At 46.8% G+C, this 19,613-nt stretch overlaps 2 protein-coding genes across 2 annotated transcripts in view; one reads left to right on the top strand and one right to left on the bottom strand.

The window, feature by feature from the left end:
- LOC137618607 (zinc finger protein 91-like) overlaps window positions 1-19,613 on the bottom strand; it is a 533,834-nt gene that overhangs the window by 388,151 nt on the left and 126,070 nt on the right. Inside the window, exon 4 of the mRNA XM_068348718.1 lies at window positions 7,010-7,138. The gene's annotated coding sequence lies outside the window, so the exon portion shown is untranslated. The remainder of the gene's footprint in view (window positions 1-7,009; window positions 7,139-19,613) is intronic.
- Window positions 1-19,613, top strand: part of LOC137618635 (zinc finger protein 107-like) — a 599,534-nt gene that overhangs the window by 273,095 nt on the left and 306,826 nt on the right. The window lies entirely within an intron of this gene.

Below are 19,613 nucleotides of genomic sequence, written 5' to 3' on the forward strand. Positions count from 1 at the left end.
AACATGTATACTCTTCAGACTTTTAAAACCTTCCCTTTAACTTAATGCATACAGTACTAAACTAAAACAGGCACAAATATTAAAATGTTAGAATATTAAAGTAAAAAATAAAGATTGTTACTGTACTCACCATGAAAGAAGTTCAAGAAAAACTTGAATGATGATGGCGATGAATTTGCTGCACAGTAGAAATGATGATGATGAAGCTGATGATGTCTTCTACTGTGCAGCCAATGATAGTACAGTATTTTACGTCTCTTCAGACGGAGGTGTCTTTTCCTGGGATACCTCTTCAACTTCTTCCTGAGACACTTCTTCAATTTCTTCCGAGGGCATTGTGATCGGAAGTTGCTGCTACTGCTTCTTTTTTCGCAAGAGCATCCTGTAGGGAGTCATGTGTTCATCGATCTTGTTGCAGAATTGCATAGAACGAACCATATCCTCGTCCCACTCTTGCAACATTTCTTTCACCTCCTTCGCAAGCTTGCAGAGCTTGGCAAGCCGTTCTAATGTTAAGCCCGTTTCTTCGACATTTTCTTGGATCTCTTCCTGTGTTTCACTGTCTTCTTCACTGGCCGATTTCGTCAGGTCTTCGAGGTCTGCGGCAGCGTAACTTCTACTGTCTTTTAACATATCGAGAAGCGTCACCTTCTCAGCAATCGTCATCATCTTTCGGTGGTGTTTAGGCTCACTACCAGCCTTAGTAGAAGCAGAACGCTTGGGAGGCATTGTACAGTAGGGTTTAACAGAAAGTTCAACAAAAAGTTCAACTTAAAACAGTCACGCACAGCACATATTAAAGTTCACAATAACTTAACGTCTACACAGCGATACGGCAGGAGACAAAGTGACCGCGAAAACGTAGATGCTGGAAGTTGGAGATGCGGGCAAAACACCAATCACAGGCTAGATAACAAAACTTGAGTTCTGATTCGTCATCTATCAGCGCTTGAACCAATCACAACCCGTCTTATATGCTATGTAGGTTACCAATTCAAAGTACAAGATACCCTGCGTATACTGTACTGTAAAGTAATAATAATAACAATACAGTGAACCCTCGTTTATCGCGGTAGATAGGTTCCAGACGCGGCCGCGATAGGTGAAATTCCACGAAGTAGTGACATCATATTTACCTATTTATTTAACATGTATATTCGGACTTTTAAAACCTTCCCTTGTACGTAGTACTGTTAACAAACCACCCTTTAATGTACAGAACACTTAATGCATGTACTACAGCACCCTAAACTAAAACAGGCACAAATATTAAAGGCGACTTTATATCATGCGTTTCCTAAACACCTAAAAAGCACGATAAAAAATGGCAACCAATGTTTTGTTTACGTTCATCTCTGATCATAATGAAGAAACAAACTCATTTAGTGTACACATATATGTATAGGTTAGTTTTTGCATCGATTATATTGATTATACAGTACAGTACTGTATGTTGATTTTTTTATTACCAATGTTTTAGTTTACGTATTTTTCTTAGGACTTCCAAATGAAATGTTTTTCTTTATGACGCCGCCTGAAACGACGGCGTCATAAAGTACTGTACGCTCAGTAAACAACCACGCTCAGAACAAACAAGGCATTTAACGCGCATGATGATAGTGATAAATAATGATACAGTACAGTATTTACAGTAAAAGCATTTACAAAATATGTTACCTTACAAATATAATTTACCGTATCTATATAAAATCATACAGTACTGTACAGCACATACAGTATTGTACGTAGCAAAGCAGGAAAACAATTTACGAGAGAGAGAGAGAGAGAGAGAGAGAGAGAGAGAGAGAGAGAGAGAGAGAGAGAGAGAGAGATTGTTTTACGTACGTACAGTAAATGTAAATTTTAAACATAAAAAATCAATTTATGAGAGAGAGAGAGAGAGAGAGAGAGAGAGAGAGAGAGAGAGAGAGAGAGAGAGGAGAGAGAGAGAGAGAGAGAGAGAGAGAGAGAGAGAGAGATTGTTTTACGTACGTAAATGTAAATTTTAAACAAAAAAAATATGATAGGTTACAACATGTAGACTTTTAAAACCTTCCCTTTAACTTAATGCATACAGTACGTACAGTACTAAACTATAAAACAGGCACAAATACAGTTTTAGAATGTAAGAATATTAAACTAAAAAATAAAGATTGTTACTGTACTCACCACGAAAGAAGTTGAAGAAAAACTTGAATGATGATGGCGATGAATTTGCTGCACAGTAGAAATGATGATGATGAAGCTGATGATGTGTTCTACTGTGCAGCCAGGTAGTATTTTACGTCTCTTCAGACGGAGGTGTCTTTTCCTGGGACACCTCTTCAACTTCTTCCTGGGAAACTTCTTCAATTTCTTCCGAAGGCGTACTAGCAGGAGGAACTGGCTCTTTTTTGCGAGGCTGGAAGAACATTGTGATCGGAAGTTGTTGCCGCTGCTTCTTTTTTCGATCCAAGAGCATTTTGTAGGGAGTCATGTCTTCATCGATCTTGTTGCAGAATTGCATCGAGCGAACCATATCCTCGTCCCACTCTTGCAACATTTCTTTCAACTCCTTCGCATGGTTGCAGGCCTTAGCAAGCCGTTCTAATGTTAAGCCCGTTTCTTCGACATTTTCTTGGATCTCTTCCTGGGTTTCACTCTCTTCTTCGCTTGCCGATTTCGTCAGGTCTTCGAGGTCTGCGTCAGTTAGGGGCTGGGAATGGCAGTCCAACAACTCGTCGACGTCTTCAGTCGTCATGTCGCCAAACCCGTCACCTCCAATTATGGCAGCCAACTGCACAGATTTGCGTACTGCAGAGTGTTGGATTTCAGCAGGTGTAAATCCCTCGTCGTCGTAAACAATCTGGGGCCACAACTTCTTCCAGCTCGCATTCACAGTTGCAGGTTTCATCTATTGAAGTGCCTTCTGAATATTCTGCAGGCACGTGGCTATGGTGTACTGCCGCCAGTACGCCTTCAAGTTAAAATCTTCATCCTCGTCATCTTGGGCAGCATCCACACACGCAACGAGGTCCGCCAAGGTGTTCTTCGTGTAGAGGGCCTTGAACACCCTGATAACCCCCTGGTCCATCGGTTGAATTAATGACGTGGTGTTGGGTGGCAGGAACTCAACCTGAATGCCCTCATGCGACAGGTCAGTTGCGTGTCCACCAGCGTTATCCATAAGAAGAAGGATCTTGAATGGCAAGCCCTTCTCTAAGAGATATTTGCTGACTTGCGGGATAAAATACTGATGGAACCAGTTGGAGGTCAGCATCTTCGTAATCCATGCTTTTTGATTATGCATCCAGTACACGGGAAGGAGATTCTTATTTTTATTTTTCAAAGCGCGAGGATTTTTCGACTTATAAATAAGCCCCGGCTTTACCAAAAATCCAGCAGCATTGCCACACATCACGAGGGTAACGCGATCCTTGAATGCTTTAAAGCCAGAGGCTTTGGCTTCCTCTTTGAACAGGAAAGTTCGCGACGGCATTCTCTTCCAAAACAAGCCGGTCTCATCCATATTAAACACTTGTTCCGGCTTGTATCCACCTTCGGCGATAATATTCTTGAACGTCTGGTTCACGTAAGTTTCAGCAGCGGCAGTGTCAGCCGAACCAGCCTCCCCATGCAGGGAAACGCTTTTCAGGGCGAAGCGTTTCTGAAACTTCGCGAACCATCCTTTGCTGGCGGAAAAACGTTTCTGAGGCTGGGAATCAGTGGATGTCCCTGGTTGAGGATCATCTGCATCATCATCATCTTCAGCATGGTTGCCGTTGTCGTCTTTAGGTTCCTTTGCAGCAAAATTCTCATATAAGCCCAAAGCCTTTGTTTGGATGGTGTTCATATCCAAGGCTATGTTCTTCCGGCAGTCGGCAATCCACACAGCTAAAGCACCTTCCATGCGTACGATCGTTTTATTACGCGTTGTAACGACTCGCTTCGCTGATCTGCTAAAGGTGATTGCAGCCGTCTTTCTAATGTTCGCCTCGTCCTTCTTGATATAGCGAACAGTAGATTCGTTGATGCCAAAAAGGCGCCCAGCGGACGCGTAACTTCTACCATCTTTTAACATATCGAGAAGCGTAACCTTCTCAGCTATTGTCATCATCCTTCGGTGGCGTTTAGGCTCACTACCAGCCTTAAGAGAAGCAGAACGCTTGGGAGCCATTACAGTAGTATTTGACAAAAAGTTCAACTTAAAAAGGTCGCACACAGCACAGATTCACAAACTTAAGAACGTCTACTCAGCGATACGCGGGAACAGAGAGTGGACGATCCGGGCCCACGAGAACCTAGATGCTGCGGGTTGGAGATGATGGCAAAACACCAATCACAGGCTAGATAACAAAACTTGAGTTCTGATTCGTCATCTATCAGCGCTTGAACCAATCACAACCCGTCTTACAGTATATGATGCGTAGGTTACCAACTCATACAAGATGCCCCGCGCATACCGAACGTACGTATTAATAATAATAATAATACTGTAAATACTGTAATGATAATAATACAGTACAGTACTGTAATAATAATAATAATAATGATAATAATAATAACAATCATAATTTTATTAACAACAACAACAATAATAATAACAATATTTAATAGCTTTACGTATGCTACAGTGTTTTATTCTTTTGTAGGATGTGTGTGTGTGTCTCTCTCTCTCTCTCGTACGCTTATTCGTAATGTGATTTTTGCAACAAAGAATATTATTGGATGCAGTACTGTACTACGTACGTATACATACAAAAGATTCATGGAAAAGAAGCACATCCATTACATTTGTAGTACTGTACGTACAGTAGTAGTCAACAGCAGCCTTACACCATTCTAATATTGTATGACTGCATCTGATTTGTGTTTCATGTTCGATTTAATTTTACTACGTACTGTATACAGTACTGAATTATCGTATGATAATACAGTACAGTACAGTAATACAGTAATAATAATAATAATAATGATAATAATAATAACAATAATAATTTTATTAACAACAACAACAATAATAATAATAATAACAATACAGTACTGTAATAATAATACAGCTTTACGTACGCTATTTTACGCTTTTGTTGTACTGTAGGATGTGTGTGTCTCTCTCTCTCTCTCGTACGCTTATTCGAAATGTGATTTTTGCAACAAAGAATATTATTGGATGCAGTACTACGTACGTATACATACAAAAGATTCATGGAAAAGAAGCACATCCATTACATTTGTAGTACTGTACAGTAGTAGCCATCAGCAGCCTTACACCATTCTAATATGGTATGACTGCATCTGATTTGCGTTTCATGTTCGATTTAATTTTACTACGTACTGTACTGTATACTGTACAGTACTGTACAGTATTATCGTATGATCACATTCTCTTTTCGTGTTTTATTTCTTTCTGTGCTGAATTATATATCATATGTAATGCAATGAACAATCAGTAAGAGCATATATTACTAATTACAGTATTAATGGAATTACAGGTAACAAAATATCGTATTTGGTTGTCTTCAGATTTCGCGGTATTTTCGAATTTTCCGGAAAATCCGCGATATGTATATATATATATGGGTTATGGAAAAAACCCGCGAAGTGGTGAATCCGCGATTGTCGAACCGCGAAGTAGCGAGAGTTCACTGTAATAATAATAATAATAATGATAATAATAATCACAATAATAATTTTAATAACAACAACAACAATAATAATAACAATAATAATAATACAGCTTTACGTACGCTATTTTACGCTTTTGTTGTAGGATGTGTCTCTCTCTCTCTCTCTCTCTCTCTCTCTCTCTCTCTCTCTCTCTCTCTCTCTCTCTCTCTCGTACGCTTATTTGAAATGTGATTTTTTGCAACAAAGAATATTATTGGATGCAGTACTATGTACGTATACATACAAAAGATTCATGGAAAAGAAGCACATCCATTACATTTGTAGTACAGTAGTAACCATCAGCAGCCTTACACCATTCTAATATGGTATGACTGCATCTGATTTGCGTTTCATGTTCGATTTAATTTTACTACGTACTGTATACAGTACTGAATTATCGTATGATCACATTCTCTTTTCGTGTTTTATTTCTTTCTGTGCTGAATTATATGTCATATGTAATGCAATGAACAATCAGTAAGAGCAGATATTACTAATTACAGTATTAATGGAATTACAGGTAACGAAATATCGTATTTGGGGTCTTCAGATATCGCGGTATTTTCGAAATTTCCGGAAAATCCGCGATATGTATATATATATGGGTTATGAAAAAAACCCGCAAAGTGGTGAATCCGCGATGGTCGAACCGCGAAGTAGCGAGGGTTCACTGTATAAGAAAAGGTAAGTTGAAAGACAAAACAATAATGGCCGTCAAGTGAGGATAAGAGCGGAGACCTCCGATCACTATCCGAGCCAAAAGTAAAGTGGAGTATTCTCCGGTGTGTGTGAGGAAGAGGGGTAGCTAGCTACCCCTCCGCTAACTAGCGGTGGGGTAGGAAACCCTCGTTAAAACTTTATGGCTCGTCATCGGCTGCGCCGAAGTAATCACCCCATGTAAATAGCGTGGTTTGTATTTCAGTTACGGAACAAAAACGCATTAAATGTCAGGCCAAAGATTGTGAAGATGAAGAGCGGCAACGACTGTTCACCATCCGAGCAAAAGCAAAGTGAGCTCAGTCCCAGGTGCGCAAGCAGGAGGGGTAGCTAGCTACTCCCCTAACACCCCGCTAACTAGCAGGATGGGTAATGAACCCTCGCTAAATTTTAATGGCTCATCCTTTCAGTTTCGACGAAAGCAATACCTCTAATAAATAGCATATGTTTATATTACGGGTACGGAACAAAGAACTATTCTCTTCCCCTAGTACTTATCAAATTGCCAAATTGAAATCAAAAGTATAATGTTATGTAAGGGTTTGGTTTTTCCATTGTATGAATACAATATTGATCTGAAACTTCCTGAAACATAAGCTAATCTTTAATCTATCAGTCATCTACACACACTTACAATGCTACTAACTGTATTTGCCCAATGGGATTTCTAAGCAAGTCTCAGGGATATCTTTGGATATGTACTGTTCCTTTTGGGTATCTTCTTAGTATAAAGAAATCACATCACTCTTTCATAATGACAGGTTCCATTCATTACCTAGAAGAGAAACAAATCATTACAGATTGTATACATTGAATCATAAACATTACATTGATGTTGATGACTTTTTCAATTGGATTTGAAACTAAAAGCTTCTACTACAATGATGACTGGCTGGTCCCTCAATAGAAATGACTTACTGCTAAACAATATCTTGGAATAGATTCTTGCAATGATTGACTCAAGTTTTATGGGTTTATGTCTTACTGGAAAATATCGCACATTTTAAAGGTACCGTAATTTGTATTTTTTCTAATGATACAAAATAAGAGTCCTTTAATAGGAGCATGATTCTAGCATACCTTGAACAACTGTTAAACTTTTAACAGGGTTGTTATAGGTACTGGTAGTCTCCGTCCACTTGCCAGGCAGAATAATCCTCACTTTGACCCTGACCTATATCTTGCAGGGTGGTTGAGTTGGTAAGTGCAACTTACAGATATAATTTGTATCTATTCCAGTGCAACATACAAACCTTCAGTTCTTTACAGTGGTGTTATACTTCAGCAACAGCTGAAACTAGCCATAAGACTTTTAAGTGAGGTGTAACTACCCACTGCTAGCTGGGGGGAGCAAGGGGATAGACCGGACACCCGGCTAACACCTGCACTAGTAACGGTACGTCACTTTGCCATTGTGGCAAGACTTCTTGGGGAAAGATGATGGCGGGACCAGTATGGCTAATGAACTCCAGGTTTCTCTAATTTGGAAAAATACAAGTTATTTCCAAATTTGTCATTTGTTCTCGCACTATAGACAAACCATACGCTCTTTACATAGGAGACTCACCCAACGGTGGGTGGAAGTCCTAAAAACAATTGGCTGGAGACTGTCCCGTAGCGTTTAGAGGACACCCTGACACCTCGTGATCCTTAAAGGACGATGGCCCGGGCAATCGGTGCTAGCATAGAATTTAGCAATGTGACAGGACCAAGTATGCATAAAATTGGAACTAAGCTCCTAACTTAACTTAGACATTGCCCGACTCCACCTCGCTTGGAGAATGGGGAGATAAATATATACACATATATCAGATTGTACAAAGGGCATGGTACCCACCTGCAGTTAGAGAGAGAGAGGTCAGCTTGCAGAGATCCTCGGACGCTGAACCCCAAAGAGAGGGGAGAATGAAATAGGAAGTGTCCAGTCACTCACAAATTCATTCTACATTTACTCGCAGGTAACATCTCCCCACGACCATCTGCAACCTGTCCTAGAAGGGAGCTGAGGTATTAATTGGCCATATTTTGCATACACCACAGGACCTAAAATAAATGTGTCTATGTTCCTGTGGGTTATGTATTGCAGGTAGTGGGCAGTCAATATAGTGTGTCATTTCCACACACCTGCCAGGGATGTGCTGACACCCCTGACAGTATGGGCATGGGGACGGTGGCCAGAATGAGTGTGATCTGATTGAATGGCCCTCTCATTTACTGTACCTGCCTGATCCAGGAAGATAGCAAGTTCTTTGTGATCTTCCCCTTGTTTCTCCCCGTGCTGATGAAGAGCCTACCGATTTGTGGGCAGGCTCTCTCTGTTCTTTTCAAGTATTTCCTCAGCACCCTTACAGGGCAGAGTAACAGCTGATCAGGGTCATTTAATACAGACCAGAGACTCTCAATCCGAAAGGGCCAGAATCTAGGATCACCTACAGCCGGATTTTAAGTCTTAGCTACAAACTCAGGGATGAACCTGAGTGTCACTTCCCCCCATCCCCTTGAATGGGTGGCATCATAAGAGAGACCATGTGTAGCTCACTGACTTTCTTGGGTAGAGGCCAGGGCTAGAAGGAAGACCATCTTCAGGGTCAAGTCTCAATCTGATCCTTGACAAACAGGTTTGTATGGGGCTCCTTTCAATAGACTTAGGACCCTGACTACATTCCAAGGAGGTGGTCTGACTTCTAACCGAGGGCATGTGTGCTAAAAATTCCGTATGAAGAGAGACAACTCTGTTGAGGAGGAAATATCAACTTTATTCAGCTTGAAGACGAGGCTCAAGGCTGAGCAATAGCCATTTACCACCGATACCGAACAAAGTTTTTCCTCACGGAGGTACAATAAGAACTCCCTTATCGTCGGTATAGAAGCATTGAAAGGAGCATTACCTAATCAAAGACACCAACCACAAAAGACAGACCACTTTGCCTGATAAACAGTAGAACCTCTACTTACAAATTTAATTAATTTCGGGACCTACTTAGTATGTTAAAACAGTCGTATGTTGAATCAAATATTCCCATAAGTACAGTATACGCTGTAATTCGTTTAATTCGTTCCCCAGCCCAAAAGCCTACGATAACTCCTTAATAAATACTGCAGATAATTACACATAGCAATAAAACAAATGCATTGTATAAGAAAGATGTAAAAAAAATAAATTATATATAGAGTATAACTAAACTAAATCTTCTATATCCTAACTTTATTATAGATTACGTATTTTGAGCAATATTTTGAATAAAAACGGACAGCCTCAACATTATTCTTTTTATTCTATTAGTCCCATGAATATTATAACATTATGGTGAAATTTCAATTTAAAACATTATGTACAAAGAAAATAAGGTTCTTCAAATATAATGGCAGAAAGAAAATATTTTGATGTTAATTAGAGACACGAAAATACTCGCTATCTAATAATAAAATCGGAAATTAGGTACCATTATAAATTACATTGCTTGACTTTCACTTTCTTCTTCATGATCACTAGACTGCTTTGTATATTTTTTAAAGAATTTATCTAAAGATGTTTGCTTTGTACAGCTTTTCAGTATGTTTCTGAAATGAGTCAAGCAGACATCGTCAAATTATGAAGCAGTACAGCAAACTTGAAGTTTTTGTGGGTGATGCTTCTCAACGAAGTCAACCACCTGTTGATGATAGTCTAAGATCCGCTTGATCTCAGCCGAACCTATGATATCCTCTACGTCCTCTGTCTCTCTTGCTTGAGGGTACGCTCGGGCACACTATTCTATCTAGTTTCTCTTTCTCTTCTTTTGTTAAAGTTTTTACAGGTTATATTGAAATATTTATTTAGATGTTGCTGTTCTTAAAATATTTTATTTTTCCTTGTTTCCTTTCCTCGCTGAGCTATTTTCCCTGTTGGGGCCCATGGGCTTATAGCATCCTGCTTTTCCAACTAGGGTTGTAGCATAGCAAGTAATAGTAATAATAATAATAATAATAATAATAATAACTGTGCATGGATCTCAGCATTCTGTATCACCTCCAGCTCCTTAAGTTCATCGGTGGTGAGCTCTTCGTGATGCTCCTCGACGAGTTCGGTGATGTCATCTTCATCGACCTCCAGACCCATGGACTTGCCAATAGATGCAGTCTCATCCACATCAGGCTATGGACCAGGCACAGATGCAGGTTTGGGGCCAAAGCCTTCAAAATCTCTAAGAGCAACAGCATCAGGACAAAGCTTCTTCCATGCAGAATTAAGGGTGCGTCGAATCACTCCCCCCAAGCCTAATCTATGATCTTCAAGCAGTGTACAATATTAAAATGGCTCCTCCAGAATTCAAGCAAAGTTATGTTGTTACTTTGTGTGATGTTAAAGCACTCCTTAAAAAAGTTCTTGGTATAAAGTTTCTTAAAATTACAGATGATTTGCTAGTCCATGGGAAGGAGGATAAGGGTGGTGTTCAGTGGTAGATACAGAAATTTGAAAAACTTGAACTCATCGAGGATATCATCTTCGAGTCCTGGGGGGTGAGCGGAGGCATTATCCAGAGAGAGCGAGCGCTTCGAAGGCAAATTATTCTCTTAAAGGTACTTCTCGACCGCAGGCCCAAAAATGACAAATTCGTAGATAATTTGTATTTTTCCTAACTATACAAACCTTATCTATTTACATGGGGTAATTACTTCGGCTTAGCTGAATGACGAACCATAAAGTTTTAACGAGGGTTTCCTACCCCACCGCTAGTTAGCGGGGGGTAGGGAGGGGTAGCTAGCTACCCCTCCCCCCTCACACACACCGGTGAATACTTCACTTTACTTAGAGGTAGGACTTATCTTGGGGGACAGGGCTGGCGGGCACATAACTGTAAATAGCTAAGGTTTGTATAGTTAGGAAAAATACAAATTATATACGAATTTGTCATTTGTGCCGTAACTGAAATACAAACCACGCTATTTACATGGGGTGACTTAACCCTAAGGAAGGGAGGTAAAGTCCCCTGCCATAGTGGCTTTGGCTTGCCCGGGGGCCCCGAACCCGAGTTTATTAAGAGAACTCGAGGGTTGAGGGGGTCCCTGCTCCTCACAGGCAGTTGTGAGACTGCTGCGGCCTATGTAAGTTGTGTGTGAAGGTGAGCAGTGACTCGTCCTAGGAAGTTCACCTGGAGTTCTTCAGATGGAAATCTAGGCTAGGACTCTCCCAATACCACCTCGTCAGGGTATGGGAACATGACAGTATTACAACTTAATACTAGGAACACAAGGGAGCATTGTTTACCTGCAGAGGTTCGAGGTCAGCTGTGCAAAGGACCCAGGATGCTGTTTCTCTCCAAGGGAGGAGAGGATGAGGAAAAGAAAAGGGCCAGACAGATATTTTCATTCACACAGACTAAAACCGGGTAACAATGCCCTCAACCTTCTGCTACTTATCCAATAAGGAGCCTGAGGTTAGACCAGCTGTTGTGCAGCCACCACAGGGCCGATAGAGAACGTATTGAGCCTCCTGTGTGTCACGTCTTGCAGGTAGTGGGCCGTGAAGGTGGTCTGACGCTTCCACACCCTAGCTTGCAGGACCTGCGTCACCGAAAAGTTCTTCTTGAAGGCCAGGGACGTAGCCACGCCCCTGACGTCATGCGCACTAGGGCAACTTGACGGAGGAGGGTCAGGATTCAAGGCCAGGTGGATTACCTTACGAATCCAGGCTGAGATGGTATTCCTGGTGACCCTCCTCTTCGTTTCCCCGGTGCTCACGAGCAAGGCTCGCACCTGGGGGCGAACTGCAGCCGTTCTTTTGAGATATAGCCTCAAACTCCTTACTGGGCACAGTAGGAGATGGTCTGGGTCATCTATTACAGAACGAAGACTCGAGATCTGGGAGGAGTCGAACCTTGGGTCCTGCACTCCCGGGTTCTGAGTCTTAGCAACAAACTTAGGGACGAAGCTGAACGTTACCTCCCCCCATCCCCTTCAATGGGCGACGTCGTAGGAGAGACCATGAAGTTCGCTGACTCGCTTGGCCGAGGCCAAAGCTAGCAGGAACACCGTCTTCCAGGTAAGGTGGCGATCAGAAGCCTGGCATAGTGGTTCGTAGGGAGGTCTCTTAAGAGACCTGAGAACTCGAACCACGTTCCAAGGAGGAGGTCTCACTTCCGACTGAGGGCAGGTAAGCTCGTAACTCCATATGAGAAGAGATAGTTCCAGCGAGGAGGAAATGTCCATTCCTTTGAGCCTGAAGGCAAGACTTAAGGCTGAGCGATAGCCTTTCACTGCTGAGACTGAAAGGCGCATTTCTTCCCGCAGATAAACGAGGAACTCCGCTATTGCTGGTAAAGTGGCATCGAGGGGAGAGATACCCCTTCCATGGCACCAACCACAGAAAACTTGCCACTTCGCCTGGTAGACTCCTACGGATGACTTGCGTAGGTGGCCAGACATCCTTTCCGCAACTTGTTGCGAAAATCCTCTCTCTGTGAGGAGATGCTGGATAGTTTCCAGGCGTGAAGCTGAAGCGAAGCTACGGCTTTGTGGTAGATGTTGGAGTGTGGTTGTTTGAGTAGCTCGCGACATGGAGGGAGCTCCCTCGGGATCTCCGTGAGGAGCTGCAGAAAGTCCGGAAACCACTCTGCATGATGCCATAGCGGAGCTATCAAGGTCATCGAGAGATTGACCGATGTTCTGGTCTTGTTGAGTACCCTCCTCATCAGACAGAATGGGGGAAAGGTGTACACATCGGCGTTGTCCCACCGTTGCTGGAGGGCATCTTGCCAGAGAGCCTTGGGGTCCGGGACTTGGGAGCAGTACAGCGGGAGCTTGGTGTTCAGCGCTGTAGCGAACAGATCCACCGTCGGGGAACCCCACAAAGTCAGGACTTTGTTGGCTATCTGAGGATCCAAAGACCACTCGGTACTCACTATCTGCGACGCTCTGCTCAGACTGTCGGCGAGCACATTCCTTTTGCCTGGAATGAAGCGATCCGCTAGTGAAATCGAGTGGACTTCGGACCATCTCAGGATCTCTACTGCAAGAAGGGGTAGCTGTTCCGAAAAGGTACCTCCCTGCTTGTTGATATAAGCCACGACCGTGGTGTTGTCGCTCATCACCACCACCGAGTGGCCCGCCAGGACTTGGTGGAACTGCTGAAGTGCCAGGAATACGGCCTTCCTTTCTAGCAGGTTTATGTGAAGGTACTTTTCTGATTCTGACCACAGGCCTGAGGTCCTGTGGTTCAGAACATGGGGCCCCCACCCTTTGTTTGATGCGTCCAAGAACAGCATCAAATCCGGGGAAGGGACGAGAAGATCCACTCCCTTTCGTAGGTCTCGTCTGCCACCCACCAATGAAGGTCCGCTCGTTCCGCAGATCCCATGGGGATCGGGATGTCCGGGGAGTCGAGTCTTTGACTCCACCAAGACTTGAGTCGCCACTGGAGGGATCTCATCCTGAGGCGGCTGTTGGGAACGAGACGGGTCAGGGAGGAGAGGTGACCGAGAAGACGAAGCCACGATTGGGCTGGGAGTTCCTCTCGATTGAGGAAAGGTTTCGCAACCCTCCTCAGCCTTGCTATCCTTTCGTCTGATGGGAAGGCTTTGTGGAGATTGGTATCTATGACCATGCCTAGGTATACCAGTTTCTGAGAGGGCTGCAGGGAGGACTTCTCGAGATTTACCACGATCCCCAGATCCTGGCAAACTTCGAGGAGTCTGTTTCGGTGGCGAAGAAGGGTTGCCTCCGAGTCTGCCAGGATCAGCCAGTCGTCCAGATAACGAAGGAGACGGATGCTGATCCTGTGAGCCCATGAAGAGATGATGGTGAAAAGTCTGGTGAACACCTGAGGTGCTGTGGAGAGACCGAAACACAGCACCTTGAACTGGTAGGTCTTGTTGTCTAGGCAGAATCTCAGGTACTTCCTTGAAGACGGATGGATTGGGATCTGGAAGTATGTGTCCTTCAGGTCCAGTGTGCACATGAAGTCTCGCGGTTTCATTGCAAGTCTGACTGTGTCTGCCATCTCCATGCTAAACGGAGTCTGCTTGACAAACCCGTTCAGGGTCGAGAGGTCGATGACTGGTCTCCAGCCTCCAGACGCCTTTCTCACAAGAACGAGTCGACTGTAGAAGCCTGGGGACCTGTCTACGACCTCCTGGAGAGGGTCCTTCTCCAACATAGTCTGGACTTCGGCCCGGAGAGCCCCCCTTTTGCCGATCCCATGGCAGAAGAGCTCAACGACACTGGGTTCGCTGTCAGGGGAGGTAGAGAGGCTGTGAACGGGACGCGATAACCTAGAGAGATCACAGAGATCGTCCAGGCATCCACCCCGAGTTGCTGCCACCTTGTCGCGCAACTCTGAAGGCATCCCCCCACTGGTGGACATGCAGGGGGATTGCCAACCCTAGCACTTCCGGCCTCGGCTGGTACCTCTAGGGTTTTTGCCTCCCCTGGAGGACTTCTTGCCCCTCCTACTCTTGGCAGGAAAGGGCTTAGACACCTTGGGCTTCGCTGCTACGGTCGTCTTCTTCGTGTCCTTAGCAGGACGGGGCTGCTAGACTGATGGAGGTTTGTAGGGCCTCAATGTCAGGGCCCTATGGATGAGGGAATCCTGGTTGGATTTCCTCCACCTCTCGGCAGTGAGCTCCACGTCCTTAGGCTCAAACAGGCTCTTACCGAGAACGGAAGAGTGTCTGAGCCTGCTACACTCCGCACTGGGTACCTTATGATGGAACCGCACGGCCACAGCGTCCCGACGCTTGAGGATCGTGTTGGCCCACAAGCTCGAGGCTTGGTGGGACAGAAACTCAATGGTCCGAGTGCCCAAGAGAAGAAAGGTTTCCAGCGCCTTCCTGGTGCTTTCTTTGGAGAGGTCCTCGGACCGCACCAGGATGCCCAGAGACCCCAGGATCTTAGTGGCTGAGAAGGACACGTGCCGGTTGGAGAGTCTCTCATAAGGGACTCCCCTTGTGAGTTCTTCCACGGAGTGGTGCAAGGGAAGACTCAGAAAAGACTCCTCGAGGATCTTGAAGTACCTCCTCTGATGGACTCGAGGAGGAGGGAGGAGCTTATTACCGGCACTCAATCTGCTGGAGGAGGCAAGCTCAGAGAGCTGGCCCTCGACCTTGTCCCTGGCACTCTTCATCCCTTGAGACCAGGGCAAAGCTGCACTGGCCCTAGAGGGTTTCTGAGTGCCGTAGACGCGGTCCAGGACCGTGTCCTTCCCTTCACGAGGAGGGACCTCAGGGTCTGGGATCCCATTAAGGTTCCTCATGAGGGTCAGGACCTGCCAGAACGCGTGTTCTGACTCCTGGTGCTCTCCTCCCGAAGGACTTGCAGCGGTCTCCCGTCCCCAGTGGCTCTTCCTGGGGGGAAACGTGGACATCCTCGACGGCTCTAGACGGTTCCTGCCTGATCCTAGCTGACGATTTGGGAATCGTCTTAGAGTCCTTAGGTTCCCTCCTGGGCGGGATACAGGACTCGAGAAGCGAAGGAGGCAGGTCCTTCTCTACCTCTGGACGAGAAGACCTCTTGGGGAGAGGAGGAACCTCCCCCATTGGTGCGATGGGGGAGAATTCCGGCTCAACCGACTCTCCTGAGGAGGGGTAACCCTCCTCCGGAGGGGAGGCCGAGAAGGTCTGAGGGGGAGTAGGAGCCTTGCGTTTAGGATCTGCGCGGGGACAGCTTAGGCCTTGGAGGAGGATCCACGGGAGAGACTCCTCTCTTCCTCTTCAGGGGGGAGGAAGCTGCTGCTGGTTCGTCCCCCGAATCAGAGAGGGCTGGTTTAATCGCCTGCAAGAGGGTTCTGACTAGGGTGCCGAACCAGGGCTGCTGTCTGACAGTTGCGCTGTTGGACACCCCCTCTGGAGGGAAGGGGATCGAGGGATCCCTAGGAGGAGTCGACAAACGAGGGTTCGCCTGCAGGGCTGAAAAATAAGAACCCCTAGACCTGTCCGGGGAGCGCTCCCCCTCTGGCGAGCACGCTGGTCTGCGCTTGCGGGGAGGGGAACGCGACGAGGAAGGGTCCGCCTGGCGGCGATCGCGCTGGGGCTCGTACATCGGGCCATGATCAGGGTCGCGCGTGAATGGATGGCGCGATACTGGAAATTCGCGTGCACCCGCGTGGGCGGGGGCTGGCGCGAGGGCGCGAGGGCGCGATGGCGCGCTGGCGACAGTGCGGGCGCGTGGGCGCGCAGCAGCTGGAGCGGAAACCTGGTTGCGAGAGCGCGTAGGAGATGGCGTAGCCGTGCAGCGAACAGGAGCTGGAGCAGGAGGAGGCCGAACGTGCGGGCGCGCAGCGACCTGGCGCGGCCCCGAAGGGCGCGAGATAACGGGGTCGCGAGCGGCCTGGGGGCAAGATGGTTGGCGCCGGTCAAATAAGACCGGCATACCCGCCTGTGGGCGCGGTGGTCGCGCTGGCGATCGTGGGCGCGCATGGCACGCATCAGGATGCGGTCGCACCGGAGTGCGTTGCTGCGGCGCCCGCGCGGGGCGCGCCGCTGGAAGAGGGCGCTCTGGTTGAGGGGCAACCTTAGTTGTCTTGAATACAGGAACGGGGCGTGTAGCAGGAACAGGGCGCGATACTGGAGCGTCGTGCGCTATCGTATCGGGTGCAAGCTCGTGCAGTCTAGAGGGAGAGCCCAGAGGCAGCCGTGAGCGCCCGTGCGCCAACTTGGTAGCCTCTTGGGCGATGCGTTGAGCTGTAGCTCATTCATTGGCAGTTGAGACAGGCCGGTGGAACAGAAGAGGTAGAGGCCGTCTGCCAATGGATGAGAGGTTGTGTTCATGCGGTAGGGTCCAGACAGAGACTCATGTCATTGAAAATTGTCCACTTTCGTTACAGATCAGGCAGACGTATAACGTTACCACAGCTTTAGACTTGCTATTAACCAGAACTGATTATGATGTAGTATGTAAAATTGTACATGAGCTTCTTTCTTTGTATTGAATACAACATTAATATAATGTAGTTGCAGGAACTTGTTGATGGTGTATTAGTTAGATTTGTTTTGTTTTTAGTTTTAGTACAATATATGTGTAATTGAAATTCATTTAGTTTGTATAAGAGATTGTACAAAATCTATTGTATTTAATTTTGTAATTTGGACCAAATATTCTTTTGTAAAATTCAGATTATTTTGTATTGTGGTCTATAAAAATATCTATCTATCTATCTAGCGACGCGTGGTCGCGTTGGTGTGCGTGTGGGTGCTGGTGCTGGGGCCGCGCGTGGGCGTGTGTCGCGCCTTTCCCCCGATGGGCGCGACGAGTCTGCAGGAACCTGTGGACGCCTGTGCGCCAACTCAGGAACCTCCTGGACCGTGCGCAATGAAATAGGAACTGGGGGGCGCAGAGGCGCTGGGGGGCGCTGAGGCGCTGGGGGGCGCAGGTGGCCGCTGGGGTACCGGTGGACGCATATGCGCGGGCGAGCGCAGGAGCGCCGTATCAGGAACTGGCCGCGTGTGCGCAGGTGAGTGCGGGGGCGCTATATCAGGAGCAGGGCACGTATGCGCAGGTGGGCGCTTGCTCGCTACTTCAGGAACTGCTGGAGGGCGACGGGGCGCCGAAGGGCGTGGGCGCGCAGGGGGACCCTGGCGCGTAACAGGTACGGGGGCGCGAACGCCTAAGGGTGAGCGCCAAGACGCTATGTCAGGATCAGCAGGAACGTCAGCAGGAGGGCGCGCAGGAGGTGCCTGGCGCTTAGGGGCGAAAGGCGCAGTTTTGCACTCAAGTTCCTGCATCCCCGAAGGGCCCGGAGATTGCGCAGTGGCAGTATCAGGTGGCGCGTTGAGCGCATCCGGAGCTTTAGAGTAGATAGTCTGGGCAAAAGGTCACAATGTCCCAAAGGACGACCATCCTCCGAAGGGGATCGCGAACGATCCCTGGAGAGGTCTAAGTTGGTAGCTGGCAGGACAGGAGAACGGCGAGTCATCTCCTCCGCAGAGGAATGTGGTGACGACGAGCTGAAGAGGCGCCTCTTAACCCCTTTGAAGGGGGAAGGAAGGCCTCTATGGCGAAGGGGAGGACGAGCCTTCCGCCTTATACACCCACGAGGGGCCGTGGGATCAGCAGGCTGACCATCGATAGATCTCCGAAGAGGAGTCTCTGTTAGTGAACTCCCCCGAGAGGGAGAATCACCGGCAGGAGAGACCGTGGGACTAAGCTCCTCCCTCGAAGGATGTTCAGAGGGGGTCGAAGCCTTCAGCTACCTCAGCCACAGGAACAGGCGTTTGGCTAGACCCACGGGAAGTTTCCGTCACAACAACGTCAACCACAGACAGAGGATCTATCTCTGCTGAAGTTGGCGATTGTTCAACAGCCGCTCCCCGTTTCATCATGTCAAACAGAGCTTCCTTGGAGGGCGAACCCTGCAGCCCCAAGGAAGCCCAAAGCTGAAAAAGATCACTATTAGACACAAATTCCTCCTCCGGGGGGGGGGGGGGGGGGGGGGGAGGGGCAGCCGCCTCGCTATGGGAGGCAACTACCTCTCCCTCACCCCGGGATCGGTTAACAGCACTGCGGCCTACGCTACCACTCGCCGGCTTCTCGCAAGAGGCCGCTCGAGTGGGAGCTTCGGAGGAAGAAAGGGCGGCAGAAGAAGAAGTCCTGGGATTTTCTCTCTTCCGAGAAACCTCGGAAGGAGAAAGATCCCTTTTAGCCTTCTTCTTACGTCGCCGGGCAAACCTCTCCCACTGGGAGGTAGACCACTCCCTACATTCAATACACACATTAGACCTATCACACCGTTGGCCCCTACACTGAGGGCATAAGGAGTGAGGATCTGTGTCCAAGGCCGACATATAGGTACCACAAGGGTGGCCAGGATGTCCAGGGCACGTACGCATGATGAAAGATAGAGGCCAACTTCACACACACACTGAAAGGAGAAAGCAAACAAAATTATGGCAGTCAAAAACGAGGAGAGCGCAGACACGTCTGACGTCTCTCCGAGCCAAAAGTAAAGTGAAGTATTCACCGGTGTGTGTGTGAGGGGGGAGGGTTAGCTAGCTACCCCTCCCTACCCCCCGCTAAATAGCGGTGGGGTAAGAAACCCTCGTTAAAACTTTATAGCTCGTCATTCAGCTAAGCCGAAGTAATTACCCCATGTAAATAGCGTGGTTTGTATTTCAGTTACGGAACAAACTTGGTTAACACACTCAAGAAAGGAGAGCCTAGTAACCCAAGCTCTAACATTAGCACGCCAGAAAACTTGCAGCAAGTCCTTATTGACTTTATGAGCCTTAAATGCCCTAGGGTTTTCGGAATAGTAAACCAATAACGGATTAATTTTGTAG

The sequence above is a fragment of the Palaemon carinicauda genome, chromosome 25 (genome assembly GCF_036898095.1).
Source record: "Palaemon carinicauda isolate YSFRI2023 chromosome 25, ASM3689809v2, whole genome shotgun sequence".
NCBI lineage: Eukaryota > Metazoa > Arthropoda > Malacostraca > Decapoda > Palaemonidae > Palaemon > Palaemon carinicauda.